Source organism: Aethina tumida, chromosome 2 (genome assembly GCF_024364675.1).
Source record: "Aethina tumida isolate Nest 87 chromosome 2, icAetTumi1.1, whole genome shotgun sequence".
NCBI lineage: Eukaryota > Metazoa > Arthropoda > Insecta > Coleoptera > Nitidulidae > Aethina > Aethina tumida.
Genome location: NC_065436.1, coordinates 33,030,391 through 33,047,864, shown reverse-complemented (window position 1 = coordinate 33,047,864; position 17,474 = coordinate 33,030,391). Strand labels below are relative to the sequence as shown.

Here is a 17,474-nt window from a genome sequence, read left to right as displayed (position 1 = left end):
AAGTGCATAAACGTTTAATATGTGTAAAATTGTTATTGTTGATCGTGACACCTAATCCGTATAACGTAGTCCCTTTCAGTTGTAACGTAGGATCTTTAACGTAATTACCATAAATGTTCATTCTTTGGTTATAACATTTCTTGTGTTAAATTGATACTTTGTCTGTCAATCGTATAACGTAGACCACTGAACATCCAGATTACCACACTGGTTCATGCGCAGTTCGCCTACTGTTGGACAGATGACGCTCCAATCCATCTTTGTTTACGGTGTGTTTTTAAAATACCATTTGTAAATAAATACACCGTGCAGTATTCAACAAGTACTGCATGCCTGAAATGTCTTAATTTAACTGAAAGGTGCGGTTTTCGTGACTGATCACGTTTTTTTATGCGGCACGGCTTATTGGAACAGTTTTGTACCGTGGTCAATTTCTAAATTTGCTGTAAAAAACACACGTTGGTGCTAAAGTGAGGTTATTTGACACATGCAAAGGTAAAAAATTTTTAATTACTTTTTTATCATGAATTAAGTTTTTGTTGATGGTTTTTCATTTTTGATGTGGGGATTGTAAATTTAATTTTAGACAAGGTCGCAATTTATTTCTTTGTTAAATGTAAATAATAAACTTAGTTTTCTTTTGTTGGAATTGTAACGGACGACCAGTGTTTATATCAAAATATTTCAAACTGATGCGATTAATTCGGTATTTATGATTGATTAAATTTAGCACTCACTCTATAATTAGACTAATAAAAATAACTTAAATACTTCTTGTAGACACACTTTTTAAATACATACATAATTCATAACCGTTGATAAACATTCACACATTTACTTTATGAGTCATCAGTTCTCCCGGAAAATCAGATAAAATCACGGTGTACAATTTAAATGTCGTGTGCTGCGAAAAAGACAAGTTGATACCAGTTCTGTCTGTGTGGCAAATGGCGTCACAAAAACTTGATGCCGTGATAAATAACTGATTGTTTTCGCCACCCCAAAACCTACATATATAATGTCCTACCTACATTATATGGACAGGGCATTATATATAGAGCAAAAAAACAATATTTAGTCCGCAAGAGAGAATTTTCAAGTCACAAAAATCTCTTCCATACTATTTATCTACACTATCCTTTGTGAATAAAATATATGGCCAGCAAAATTTATTCCTTACTGTACTTCTCGTTAGCCACTCAAATTTATCGTACCAAGATAAAGTAAATCTGTAGTTTTTTGCCCGTATTTATTAAAATATTCAAATTAGGAATTGGGCGGTTTTAATTCTTTAATTACAAACATTTTGTCATAATAATTTAAACTAGAAATACATGTTTATTTAATTAACACGTTGAAGACCACATGGACCACCGGTGGATCACTACACAACAACATTACCGGCCCGCGTTTTACGTAACCGTTTGCACACCGGTGGGCATGATTTACAATTTATGTACAGTAGAGATATTGCAAATCTAGGGGTTAAATAATATCTACCTCAAATTATTGTACACTAAAAAAATATTTAAAAAATAATATACGTAATTAACAATAAGAATAATGCCGGTCCCTGTGTGAGAAATACGATTTTGCAATACGGCCTTCAACGTGTTAAACAAGTCAGCTCGTCAACGGCAAAAACTGAATCCACCAGATACATATGATCAAATAGTTTTTAAACTGAAAAATTGGCAGTGTTCGGGAACTTCGTTTGTGTCGGTGTTTGGAGTTATTTCATTGGCTAGAGGCACGCCTCAGCTCCTCCATTCTTGAAAAAAATTGTCCACAAATTTAATATAAAATTGTCATTGCTTGTTTAATTGTCAGTTTTACAACATATTACCCTTCTATCTTAGTTTAATTATTAATTTGTATTCTATTTTGAAGAATAAAAACATAAAACTTGTATTAATATTAACGTTATATCATTGAAATCTCTTTCACCAACCTCATCTGAGTAGCCGCCACTGCATAAATGTATTTGTTCATAATTCTGTAGAATAATTAAAAATCATATTCTTCTTATGAATTTATTTTTTTAACTAAGTAGTCTGTAGAATAATTATACTATACTTACTTAAAAATCAAGTTCGTGGCAAAATTAATGAATAATGTATATAAATGATCCCAGAACAAATGAAAAAAATAACAAACCACGAACTTACGAAAAATATATAGTAACTGAATTGAGTATAACGAGTATTGGTTTAGGTATAGTATTATTACTATAATATTTCAATATTCTTGAAATATAAGATAAGATAAGATTGTGCTGTGAAAATATTCATAAAAGGAATATTATTTATAATTTTTACACAAAATTATCAATATGCATATTTCTTTTTAAAATTGGTATATACCCATTTCAGGAGGTGTTTAATCCAGTGGTGTAGTTAGATTTTCTATAAAATATTTACTAGTATGAGTTTTTCATTTTTCATGACTAAAAAATTACCCTGTAGGTTTGTTTTTGGGTCAAAAAACGTGACTATCGCTCATATGTATAGCAACAGATTAAAAAACATAATGATTTTATTAAAAGAATGATTCTTTTTAATTTAAATTATTTTTGTGTGTGTACCTAAAAAATTTCGGAATGGTGGAACAAATCGATCATTTTGAGGACGATTTTCAATTTTAACAGAAGGAATCCACTGGAAAGAGTTCCCAAAAGTGGTAGAAAACGCAAGACTAACAAAGCCGTGGACAGGAAAATATAAATGATTGTCGTTCGCGACCTTTTTATCAGCGCATCTCGCAGAAATCAAGACATAAATGTAGTCTGTGTGTCAGTGAGTATCATAAAATGAAAACTAAAAGAAGCTGGTCTCTATGGTAGAAAATCACCAAAGAAGTCCTTCATTTCTGCAAAAAATAGAGCAGCGAGACTACTTTTTTTTTGCAAGAGAACATGTGAACTGGACAGAAGGGCAATGGATATTATGCTTATGCCCATTTCATGGGCAAGAAGTCCAATTAATGAAGGATGTACCAAGTGCACTAAACTTACAGTGAAGCATGGTGGAGGAGGCGCTATGGAGGCATGGTGGAGGAGGCGGCTGGTTAAGACAGACGGCATAATCGATCGTTTCGAATATAGTGACATTCTGGAGAATCATCTGCTTTCATTTGCCGAAGATAACATGAATTTAAGTTGGATTTTCTTGCACGTAGTGATCCGAAACACACGTCTAAGTTTGTTAAAGAATGGTTCGCTTTTCAAGAAGTACGTGTAATGTACTCTCTGTCTCTCTATACAATTGTTTGGGATGAAATTGATCTGAAAATCCATGTAAAAAGACTGTCAATTTCAAATTAAAGAAAGACTAAATGTCGTAAGGTTGTATATCCTCTACTTTCGACCCTTAAATTTTGTTCAAATATTAAAAAATACCTAAGTAAACCCACTAAATAATTATATCTTTGTGGATGGATATTTAAACGTACACTTTTATCCAGACATAAGAATTTCTAAAGTTGAATTGAAAATAAAAGTTTGTTGGACAAAAAATACAAATTTTGTTGGAAGTGTCCCGCTTTCAAATGGGCCAGACTGTGTAGTAACATGACGGACTTATTAAATCCATTTTTCCACGGCAAATTTGTGAAAACCCCTTTTAATCTAGTGACAGCTCTTTATCAGATAAAACGAAATGGCGGGAATAATAGGGACGGAAATTGGTCAGCCCAAAGGTTTAATAGCGACACGACTTTCTCGAACTTCCAGTTACGCCGGATGTGCCAAAACTAACATGTCAATAATCGATTTAAAATTAAACTGATGCAGCACTTTTGACCGTATAATTGGATGGTTGCTGTTTTAGTCACCGGTCGTATTTATGTTGGACTCACGCATATTTTCACATCGCGAAAAAATGCACCGAGCAAATTGTGCGGTTAACAGATAAAAGACTTCGAAGAAAAGTGTCTTGTTTATTTTGTAAGAATGCTAGATAATCGTACAACGAATTATGGCTTGTGTATATCAACACGTTCTCATTGTTTAGTCCAGCACCGATATTTTCCAACATCATAATGTTTACATTGATCGTTACGAGTTTGTTATTCATTCAAAAGCCATCAAATCCCAATTCGTAACTATTAATTGTTCTATAAATATACGGTTACATGATATATGCGTTTGTCAGCTTTTAAATGAGCCTCTTCAGCCCGAACCGTCTAAATTATCGTAAAATTTCCAGTTCCATAATTTTATCCGACTCGACCAGTAAGTTGGTGTTTGGAGAATGAAAAGTGGGCAATTGAGGATTGGCGAAATCGATCGACCGATTTGTACGGATCTTTCCTATTTATGCATAATAATGCTCTTCCATATACCAGCAGATTTGCCAAAAAATGTTTGGAAGTGGTGGGAAAGATGAGACAGAATTAGAGTGACCTACTTGTACACCGGATTTAAATCCCATTGAGCAATTATGATATAACGTTAAAAGAACAATAAATAAATATCCCTGGCAACACAAAATAACCTATACCGACAACATTACAAGTATGGGAAAATATTCCCCAAGAAGATATTTACAATTTAACAGAGAGTACGCCACGATCAATTCGCGCTCGCGTTTCTTTTCGGGCTTGCAACATTGATTAGATTAGCAAAAGCCTTTTATTTTTTTCTTAAAATCTAATTACCGTAAAATATATTTTTCAAGAATTTCACATTTTTGTTATTTATTCGATAATGATTTTGTCTATAGTCTTATAGTAAATTTGGTTTGGAGAAATAGTTTTTTGTTTGAAAAATATTTTTCCCCAATGAAACACCGTAATTACTAGGTGATTCCATATAAGTTTGGCTGTGTGTAAGTTGTTGCGTTCATGTACGATTTAAGCTATTAATCGCTCTGGCAACAATGGTTTTATCAAATGTTGCCGATCAGGTTCTCCTTGAAATTGGCTTTTTTATCTGCAACTCTCCCTACCTAACAACAACGCGTTCTTCTTGCAATTAACAAGAACACGTGAGGTGGCCGCAGGTTTACCGGTCCGGTTCGGATCAGACTGCCCGGCACCCGGTTCCAGTATGAAATCGGGTCCATATTTTTGCATAACATTAGGTGGAAACTGTGTCGATGATTGGGTAATCGGAGCAGTTTACGGGCTGTTGGTTTTTGACTTGACACTGATGTTCGATTCTCATTGTTGTTGTTTGCAGATATTCGGAATTGTACATAAGGTTGTGATAATGACGTGGTAACACGTTGTAATAGGACGCCATAAAATTGTGGAATTGACGTCAACATTTGGATTTTCATGCAAATTTAGTTGATGGGTTGCGTTATCTCAAGAATCCATTTGTAACACGTGGATGACTCGTAAAAAAATAAATGGAGATGATTCATACATATATTATTGTTTTATCTAAAGAGGAAAAGGATAAATTGGCGAAATATTAAGATACTAACATATTATCTATACCACTACAAAAAATTAACAACTTTAAACATTAAATTGTATAGTCGAAAAATTTTTAATATTATTATTACTTTTTTAAAATTCTACTCTTTTTTTAATATCATATCATTGCCAATTTTCCGATACAAAAAAGAAAGTTATAGAATTAAAAAAACTTTGTTATTCTTTATGTAAATTCTAAGCATTTTGTCACAAAAGCTAATAATAATTTCTTATACATATTTTATATATATTTATAAGTTTTAACATATTAAGAATTTAATTGTGAACTTTTGAAAAGGTGATTTCAGATAAATTTCAGTTATAAATAAAAATTAAAATAGAAATGAAAGAAAACCAAAATTAAAAACAATAATAATATAACTTTTTATTTATTTATATTTTTTATTTTTTTTTTAATGGTTTTTATTTATGTACTGTATGTACTGAGGGTTTAATCAAATAAATTTTCTGGTTTCATTGTAAGCAGTATGTTAAGTAAGAATTCATTTGAAATAATTCATCTAAATGGTTAGAAAATTAATTGATGTAATTTTATTTTGTATATTGTTAATAAATATGTCAAATATTGATAAAATTGTTATTGTTCTTTTAATTTTACCATGTTTTTCCGATACCATAAGCTGACACCGATAAAAAGACAAAACTATAGAGTTAATAAAGTAATTTGTTATTTTTTATGAAGATTCTAATATTTTTGTGTTATAAAAGTGTTTTAAAAATGTTAAAATTTCTTTACTTAAATTTGAAATATTTTATAAAATTTTGAAATTTTCCATTCAAATATTATAAATATTCACTCATGGATTTTTGTTTTAATAAAAATGTTTTTAGAGAATTTTTATTTAGAAAATTATACAATTCATCATTTATTATTTAAAAATTTATTTGAAAAAATTAAATTCGTTCATATCGTTGAGTTAATCAATCGACGTGATTTTATTTTTGATTGTAATCTCAAACTTATTTGTATACTGATAATGTATCTAATGTCTAAATTATATATTTTTTAATATCTTAAACAAATAACAAAAACGAAACTATAAGGATTATAAATAAATAATTCATCATTTATTATTTAAAAATTTGTTTGAAAAAATTAAATTCGTTCATATCGTTAAGATAATCAATCGACGTGATTTTATTTTTGATTCTAATCTCAAACTTATTTGTATACTGATAATATGTCTAATGTCTAAATTATATATTTTTTAATATCACAAACAAATAACAAAAACGAAACTATAAGGATTATAAAAATAATTACTTTACTTATACTTGAGATATTTTATAAAATTTTTGAATTCACCACTCAAAAATTTTAAAAAATTCACATATGTTTAAATTTTAAAATTGTTAATATTTTATTTTTTTGTTATTATAATATTTTTATAATATTTACTTATTTACGAGTTAGAAAGTTTAGAAGTAACAAAGAAATGTTTGTTAAATTCTTCGAAGTTTAACCTCCGACATCTTCTAAAAGGTGAGAGTTATGAAAATCTGTAAGATACCGTTTTAGTACAACATTCAATTTCCCATAAGAAATGTAAATTGAAATTTCCGGTACGATCAAGTAATGGGTAGATGTGGATTTTGCAATATGTGGCTGGAGAAAAAAAAACTGATTTGAGGGGGACCTTCCTTTTAAAATTAAGAGCTCATCTGTGGAGAGCATTTTTTCAATGTCGGAATAGTCGATTTTTTGGCCTTTGTATCTATATATACATAATTCTTTTTAAATAGATAGTCATCATATAATTAATATTATCCATTTTATTTTTGTGAAGATTTTTCAAAAATATTTTTAAAATTTTATATTAAACGATTTTTATGATTTTTTGTTAGGTTAAAAAAATGTTAAATAATGTAGAATTGTATTTGAAATGGAGATACATAAATTAAAGCACAAATAAGTTTTTTAAGTAAAAAATATATTTTGCTTAATTTGAGTACAGTTTTTGATTTTGAAATTTATTATTTCTGTTTTTTTTTTTAATTTTTTTATAGAGGATATTTAAATAATAAATTAATCATTCTATTGGTTCAATTAAAAATATTTTCGTGAAAATAGTAAACATTTAATATATTCTAACCTATTTCTTTTCAAAAGTATTTTTAAATTATATAAAAATGATATCCATGATTTTTTATTCTAGATTGAAATCAACGTGCACAAAATTAAATATAAATAATGAACGAATTTAAGTATTAATAATGTCTCCTTATAGGACGATTTTTGTTTAATATGTTTGCCCAACAATGAATCCTCCAGCATTAAAATTGGTGGTTTTTATAGGGATTAGGTATAGAATGTAGTACAGCCAATTTATTTTTAATTTCTTATAAAATTTAAAAATAAACTTAAAAATACCTGTTTCTATTTTTACTTTTAATTAATAAGTATTTTAATAATTTTTTAAACAAAATTACATTTAAAAAATAAAATTGCCTTATTAATCAAAATTAGAAAAATGCAATTTCTTATTTGAAGTAATTTCGTTTCAGGTTTAAATTAAATTTATCCAAATCATCAAATTATTAGCAAAAGCGAATGCGAAACGAAGCGATAGAATCATAAAACCCAATGATCGAAGAAAAACGGCGATAAATCGGAGGGACCAGCGTCTCCGCGATTGGGCCTGATAAGCCGACAATTAGTAAAAATCATTAGCAACAACAACAATTATTACCCCGGATTGCGGCATTGTTTCAATACGAACGACGGAACCGCACAGAGACTTTCTACTGGCACACAACATCTATCGGTACGGTGTGCGTCGGACGTGCGGCACCTCGATCGCAGCACGTGTTCCGTTTTCCGTGTGGGTTTGTTGTTAAAAGTGGCCGGCCGCGATTGTGTCGTGGTTGTCTTCGAGAAAATGTTCCGGTAAACGCGACTCTGGACTGGACCGCAAAAAAACCGTAAGTCCTTTGGTTGTTCTTTCGCATTTGCCGGTGCCTGGGCCGAGGATGGTCTCCTGTCATCGTGTCAGTCAACTCTTCGACGTCTTCGTCGGCATCCGGTGATACGTTATAATAACTTTCTTCTTAGAATGATGACACTTTATTGATTTACAATGTTGAATTTATTGTTTTAAATGATTTACGGAGTCGGGGACGATCGAGTTTATCTCGATTATTATATTTTATTACTTCCACCTGATTGTTGTGGGTTGAGTTGTCGCAACCACATTAATTGTAAATAATTTTCCCGGTCATAAATTTAATATTATAAGTATTATAGGTGTAACAAATTTTTAATACCACTTTTAATCCTTTAATCTTCAAATTAACAATTATTAAATAATAAACGTGAGTAATTTTTAAGTACATAACTTATATTATTGAGTGTTTTCAAAAATAACACACTTAATTTAATTAATTAAAGTACGCCTTTGTTATTTTAAATTATCTTTAAGAAAATAATAATAAAATAAAACGTACTATTACAGATTATATTTTAATTTATTTAAGCATATTTTGTGCATATTATAGTCCAGACATAACATTTCCTACAATATATTCAGCCCATAATTAAAACGTGTTAACTTAATTGAGTTCGTCCGGGCATTAATTAATCCAGTTAGATTAGCATGCCGCAATTTATTCGTAATATTCGTTCGAACTGGTTCTAGATTTGAAATTTATTTAGAGTGTGTTGCAATTGCCAATAATCAATTTTTATTATTTGTTGGCCTAGTCTTGTTTAATTTATCGTTTGTTAAAATGTTAAGCTTGTATATGTGTGACAGTAAAATATATTTGTTTAAGAAATTATTTTATTTATAGCCCGAGAACGTTTTCATTTAAATTTGTCAGTCTACAAAAATGTTTTATTTTTGCTTTTAATAATTTATTTGTAATAAACGAATCGATTGTAAATCATGAATTTATTGCTGTAATATAGATAAATGACTTGTATTTTTTTCCATTCTGTTACTTAATTTAGGTGACTCGCGGGTTATTGAAGTGTTTGATTGAAAAAGTTCTTGAAACCGATTTCATGATTTGTTTCTATCAAAAAAGAGGGTGCATTGATTTGGCGATGTAGATTGTGTGACTTGTAAAATATGATTAACAACTATATCCATATTTATGTATATATAAAACTAAACAGGCCTGTTTATAAAAATTTATTATGTTTACAATTTTCTTTAAAATAATTGCATGTTTATTCATTATTTATTTATACATTCTTCAGCACTTTTCAATAATTGATAATTTCAACAGAAAATTGTTCTTAAATATTTTAGCTGAAACTACAAGATTTTAAGAAATTAATTTTATAAATATATTCCTCTACATTTTTTCTGTTAAAATACAGTGATTTTTATCTAAATTTTATGCTATATATTTTATTATGTAAAATAAATAATTTAAAATTTAAAACATATTTAAAACTCACTTTGTTTTTATTATTTTTGTTGAATTAGAATTTATTCATAAAAGAAAAAGAAAATTGTAGTGATTTTTATTTTACATTATATTCATTAGCAACTGAAAAGGATTCAAATGAAATGGCAAAAAATACCTTCAGAATTTACCAGAAAATTGGTTCTCTATGAACAAAAGGTGTGCAGCAGTGATACAGCTAATGGTTATGCAACAAAATATTAAAGCTTCTATTTGTTTTTAGTTTTTTTATTCGAAGATTAAATTATTTAGTTAAAAATTTAAATAGTTAAAATTCTATTTTACTTTATAATATCTTAATAAAAATCATATCATATTATCATATCATAATTCGTATAATAAACAATTCAATTTTAGGTTTTCCAAACTTTCGTTCAGGAGTGTACGTATTTTTCCTATATGTACATTATTTTCTTCCATATTTAATTTGAAGAAAAATTTAAATTTTAGCTTTATATTATTTACATAATTTGTTTTAATGTTTAATTGTGTGAATTTTTAATATTTATTATGTAGCAGGTCTCAATAGCTTAATTTTAAATCTTGTAATTACAATGGTTTTTATATGATTTAAATTTTTTATATTCTATATATATTTTATAATATTAAAATAAATATATTTACAGTATTAAAAAATATTCAACACAATAATAATTATAATAAAAACAAAGTTATATTGAAATATATATTTATATATAAAATTTGTCCATACTAAATTCACGTAATAAATATTTATAATATTGTTATATTACATTATATATAATTATATTTATAATATTCTAACGTTATTTATGTACTACAAATTTATTTGTAATATTTAGTGAACGTTACATATAATTTACCCCATAAAATTATTTACTGACAGTATTTTTTTAAATAATATTAAATATTTCTGTATTTAAATTATTGTTCGAAGGAACATAAAATATATACATGTACCATAAACAATTAGTTTCTAGAATTATAAAATAATATATTACAATTAAAACCATTCAATTTTATCAGATAATAAAAATTGAAAAGTAGAAATAGCAAATATAATCTAAATGTGAGGAAATATTTTATAATCTGTACATTTTTCCCACGTTACTAGAAGTATCTTTAAAATGTGTATAATAAAAAATATTTACATTTCATTTCGTAAATAATTATTTAATATGGAATATTTTTAGACTGTAAATATTAAACGGATCAATTTTTTGTAACAAACATTTCGATGTTTGGTTCAACGAATCATTAGTTTTTATTGACTCAATCAAACATTGAGGACACTCAATTCGGATTTAGATAAAGTATTTTGATTAAACCCAATGATGATAATGCGGGCGGTCCCGTTTCAATCGTTGATTGGAAAAATGCTCTCGTATTCCGACGAAAAATACTTCTGTTGTGTTTGCCTGAAGTAAATAATCGATGAATTTGAATGATGTACTTACATAATTTTTGATTATGTGGATAATAGGATTCTAGGCAAATGTTAAAACGGATTTGAATAAATTTACATAGCGATTTGCTATTTTTAGATCATTGTATTCTTTTGGACCCAGTGATTCATAAACAATTCGAACTTTGAGTGGTGTTAAAGAGAAAAACTTGTGCATAAATATCACCATTAATTATTGTTTTCATGTAAATTTTTCTGATGTTATATCATATTATTCCCATCAATGATTCTATTTATAAATTAATATATGTAATAAATTTATTGTGAATCAAACTGAAATCTCACTGGAGGTTACACATTAACATAAAAATGTTTTGTTTCAATAAATTATCAGGTTGCCAAGAAAGTTATTATGTTTTTCAACCTTAAAAATAAAAGGCACGAACCACAACTTAAACAAAATTAATCTAAAAACCATTTGAGCCAACGAGAAACAAGCTTATTTATATTGTTGGAATATGACACCGGGATTCTGGAAGCTACGTGATCGTTGAATGCGTTTTGTGCATCACTTTAATTTTTAAGGCATATTTCGTGTAGGATGTTGTCAAATGTTTGAAAAAGTAATAATTAGTTGGCGAGATGTTTGGTGAGTATGGCGAATGAAGCAGACTTTCGTACTCCAGTTCGTTCAACTTCTACAGTGTCGTCTGTGCCACGTGCCGAAGAACATTGTCATGACGAAAATTTTGCCCCTTTCTGTAGACTATTGCCTGGCACATGCGTTACAATTTGTTGACAGTACATTACCGTCGTAATTGTTTCACTAGCAGACCACCAAACAGTAACCATGAACCTCATATGGTGCAATTTCATTTTTGGAAAGTGTTTGGGAGCCTGGTGGCAGTCTAATGTCGCTGATTGTCGTATAGTATCCACTTTTCATCACCAGAGCTAAGAAGACTAATAGTAAAAAATCATGTTTTGCATTAAAAACAGTGTCTTCTATTATATTTACCTATATTATTTTACAATTAATAAGTTAAATTGTTTTTTAATGAAATTTAATTCGATTTTTCAGGGTGTTCCCTGGACACTTTCACTGTGTTTATTTGTCCGAATATTCATCACGAAGCAACCAAATAAAAAAAAACGCAATAACTATTTTTGTGTTTCAGTCTTGCTTTAACAAAATATTTTTATTAGAACGATAAATTTTCCATTCAAGATAAATTTCCGACGTGAACCAGATTATGAAATCAGATAAATTTCACCACATCAATTGATCAACTTTTTCCTAGCCCAATTTCGAAATGTCACGCCGCAAAAATAATACGATTTTAAATTCGGAACAAACTCGATGACGAGTGCCAATCGAAAAATTATTGAATTAAATAAATTCGTATGCGTGCGGTATAAATAAATCGTTTCCAGCATTTTAATATTATGAAATTTTATGTGACAAAAATGTTTTTGCGTGTCGGATCATGTGAATCGAATTTTATTCCTTCTCTACTAATCCGATACCGATGCATTAGTAAATACAGACTCGGATTAACTCTGCTGTACCACCATAATTCCACATAATAAATTACGAATGATAAAAATTGAGATGTGCATGCGTTTCGTTTATTCGTCTAGTTCCTGTATTTCTTCACTGATCAATAAAGTGGACATCAGACAAATACAAATTATAAAATATTTACATCGGTTTTAAGTTTGATTAGTATGTGATGCAATGCATGATGGCAGAAGGGAACTGAAAAAATTCAGTATTGATTCGACCATCAGTTTGTGCAGTGTTCGTGCTTTTAAATTGGATGTAAGTGAATCCTTGTTGTAACGATGTTTAATTTAATTTTTATTTGACATATTTTCATTGAAGTTGGAACAGAAACTCATGAATTATAAAATTTAAATAATTTTTGTTGTATTTTTAGACGATTAGTAAAACTTTATTTTTTGATTGTTTAATTTTATTTACAAATAATCGGTTTAATATAAAGAAATAAATTAATAAATATACTAACAAAAAAAAAAAAATAAAGGATATTATTCATCAGCAGTAATCTTCGTTAAAGTCATCCTGTCCCTTAGGGTCAACATTTTTGTGCCTCTGGGCTAGCTCTAACTTTTCCGGAATCTCTTGCTTTACCTCTTCTGTCCTCTTCACTCCATGACTATCAACATGGCATCAACTCACATTTCTGTGTCGCTCATGTAGGCCTATTATTCTACCTTTATCACAATCGCATAATTAAGGCTAAAATTATTTCTTTTCCGTACTCTAGACATGTTAACCGTTTAGTTAGTATAAAGTACTGAATGAAACAAATTATGACAAAAACTAGTACAGGCATGATTGTGGTACGTTAAAGAAATGAAGAAAAAAAAATAAAAATTATTTTAAATATTTATTGAGACTACCTACCATCACCCAAATAAATAGATTTGTTGAGAAAACAAACTAATAAAAAAATGACAAAACCTAGACACTAATTAGCAAAAATAACAATGATCTGCTTCGTCTAATTCACATTACGTATAAATTTAGTTTTTTCGTTATCAATTATTTTCGCATTTCAACTAATTTGCCATGTGTAATTGTATACCAACATTTTTTTTTGCATGTCTAGTCGTCGATAACGACGTGTTTGCATCTCGCTAAAAATGAATAAATCCTCCACAGTGGCGAAAACGAACAAATTTTCGGATTGGATCACCGGAAATTGGGTACGGTCGTTACGTTACGTACGAATTGGGACCGTTCAAGTTCAAGGCGACTAGGCGTCTCTTGCATAACCGCGTCACGGGATTGAAATCCTACTAGTTTGTGAGAGACGGTCTGGTTGTATATTTATAAATATACTACTTTTCTTAAGTCACATTTGAGACGACTATAAATTTCGTGTCGTTTTGGCCCGCGAAATTGTAAAACGTGGGTCGTGTTTATGTTTATGGCGGTTTTAAAGTCCATTGTTTTTGTGCGAATGTTTGCTAATTCGGAAAAATCATTTTTGATTGGCTCCAAGGACGCACAATTTGTACATACACTTTTTCATATAAATTATTATAATTTTTTAAGAGAAATTTCATTTTTTTTTAAATTTAAAATATATTTTCTTATTACATTTATATATTTTTAAATATCATTATAATTTTTCAGCATTAAATTTATACTTTTTGTTGTTAAATGATTATTTTTGAATTTTTTATGTATTAAAATAATATATTATTAATAAATAATTAATATTCTTTTCTTTTTATAATAAAATTTTTAGTTTCACAATTTATTTAGTGATTATTTCTATATTTTTTAATTATTTTATATCTATAATTTTACATTTACAATTAATTCTATACTTTTAATGTTAATTTATATTTTTTTCTTATTTTTTAATTATAAAAATAGTATATTATAAATATTTTTTTCTTTTTAAAATAACATTTTTAATGTCATAATTTGTTTAGTGATGTGATTTCTTTAATTATTTAAATATTTGTTATTAATCATATCATAATTTTTCATCATTAATTAATTTTATACTTTTAATTTATTATTTTGTTCATTTTTTTTAATTAAAATAGCATATTATTAATATTTTTCTTTTTTAGTATGAAATTTTTAATTTCATAATTTATTTAGTGATATATTTTTTTATTATTTTTATTTGGATATTAATGATAATTATGATTGATATCATTATATATTTTATTTTTAGAAAATTAATTTCTGTCATCGTGAAAAAATTTAATTACAGTTTTGAACTCTAATTAAATAGTTGTTTAAATAATAAATATACAGACAATTACATAAAATACAAATTGTATTTTGGTCGGGGGTATTTCAAGTTCACCGCAAATTTCATACAAGTATAAATAACCCGCTAAGTTTAAATTTTTTTGGCCGAAATCCGAGAATGTCGTCAATTAACTAATTTGGCGCAATATGATTTTGGCATGTAAACACTAATTAATCGGTTGTTACACGAACTGACTTTCAACTAGAAGTGAAACCAACTAAAAATCATATATGTGTAATTAATGTGTTAATAAATTATCGCAATAAATGCGAAATAACGCTGTGAAAGGACGGAATTCGATGATGTTTGAGTTTGGGTTATGCGATTGTTTCGGTATCAATGTTATGTATTTGATTAGAATATTTGTGCACGATAATTCGTATTGTGCCTTAATAAAATATTCACGTGTGATAAACGGTAATCGATACTTGGTTTATTGGGCGGATTCTGATTTCATGTCGTTACTTCTTGGAAATATTATTTGTGTTAATGATAACCGTTGTACATTCCAAAAGATTGCTAAATGTTTCGATTATCACAATCTTTTTGCCGATTTAAAAAATATTTAATGTTTTTTTTATGAAAAATGAATATGTCTACTTATTATAGAGTTAACATTTTATCTTATCTCATGGAACAATTTGAGTAACAATACATTAGTAATTGTGTATTTTTAGTCAATTCATTATTTTTCTATGAATATTATATTTTAGTATTTCCCTCCAAAATAACATTTAGCTCTTCTATACTTTCTTCTTGGTTATTCGATTTTAAAAAGGTCGTTTCATGTATTATTAAAAAGTTTAGAGAAACTGATAAAGAGGTAGCTTCGAAAAACTTGAAAGAAAATTGAATGAAATTAAATCCAACCTGGAGGAAATGGTTGCTGAAATTAGTTCATGAACTGTAAGAAGATGATTAGTGAGGGGGCTCGTTTCGTTTGGCTCCAGACCTACACGAAAAATCCGGGTTTCTACTAATGTGAATGTCTAATTTTGACTTCCTTAATATTGCATTCTCTCAACCACAAAACAATGGAGACAAGTATTTTTTAGTGAATCTAATTTATAGAAAAAGGATGACTCTGTTTATGTTAAACCTTCTACAGGGACTAAACTTCACAAAAGGTTTGTTATATCCGCAGTGAGATATGGTGACGATTCAATGCTTCTTGCGTAGGCCCTAGAACTGATATACACTACCGCTTATATGTAGAGAAACAAATTAAAAACATAATCATTTTATTAATAGAACGATTCTTTTTAATTTAAATTAATTTCATAATTATTAAGTGTCTAAACATTTTAAATTTTATATACGGATATCTTTTTTTACATGGTTTTTATATAACTTTTTATTTTGAGCAGGGTTTAACCAAACCGTATATTCAATACAGTTAGTTGATATTATAATTTAGTTCTGTGTCCAACAACATTTCTAAAAATGCTTACAGGTGTCCATTTATCGATGCAAATTAAACGACAAATTGTAGAAAAGTTCCGGAATGGTGAAAAGTAGAGAAACATTGCACTCGATTTAAATTTAATCATTTTGAGGACGATTTATAATTTTAACAGAAGGAATACACTGGAAAGAGTTCACAGAAGTGGTAGAAAACGCAAGAATAACAGAGCCGTGGACAGGAAAATAAATAAACGCCAGTGAGTACCATAAAACGAAAACTAGATGCTATTTATTTCTCTAAAATATAGAGCAGCAAGACTACTTTTTGCAAGAAGACATGAGAACTTTACAGATGGGTAATAGAAAACAATTTTGTTTTCCGATGAAAATCGATTCCAGTTATTCAAATCTGATGACATTTCATGGATGAAAAGATCAATTAATGAAAGGTACACTATGTTAGACCTACTGTCAAGCATGGAGGAGTAGGCGTTATGGTTTGAAGATGTTTTTGGGTTTGGCATGGGCCCTCTGGTTAAGATAGAAGGGATAATGGATTATTTAGTTTATCCTGACATTCTGAAGAATCATATGCCCATATTTGCCGAAGATAATATGAGTTTAAGGTGGATTCATCACACGTCTAAGTTAGTTAAAGAATGGTTCGCTTCTCAAAGAGTACATGTATTGTTTTGGCCAGTACAAACCCCAAACCTCAATCCTACACATCTTTGGGATGAAATTGATCGGAAAATCTATACAAATATCTATAAAAGTGGTATATTATTATCATTAGTATCATTAGTGTTGTTGGCTAGAATTGAACTAATATGTTAAGTAATTATTTGAAGATTTTCTCAAATTTGCATTAATATGTAATGTGGTTCTGTAATAATTAATAATCATTTTATGTTAGGGGACTACTTATACCAATGAAAATAGTCAATTAAACTATACTAAAACATACCTACATATACAGTAAAAAATAACAAAGTATATAATTAAACGTAAATAAAAATACCCAGTAT

General features: G+C 28.4%; 2 protein-coding genes across 3 annotated transcripts in view; one reads left to right on the top strand and one right to left on the bottom strand.

Annotated features, from left to right (window-relative positions):
• LOC109604515 (cyclin-dependent kinase 9) overlaps positions 1-17,474 on the bottom strand; it is a 91,499-nt gene that overhangs the window by 27,991 nt on the left and 46,034 nt on the right. The window lies entirely within an intron of this gene.
• Positions 257-17,474, top strand: part of LOC109598705 (band 3 anion transport protein) — an 83,137-nt gene continuing 65,919 nt past the window's right edge. The window contains exon 1 of one of the 2 annotated variants that reach the window (XM_049963853.1): positions 257-495. The gene's annotated coding sequence lies outside the window, so the exon portion shown is untranslated. Of the gene's footprint in view, positions 496-8,036; positions 8,365-17,474 lie in introns of those variants that run through there. The other variant, XM_049963854.1, reaches the window with a different exon arrangement.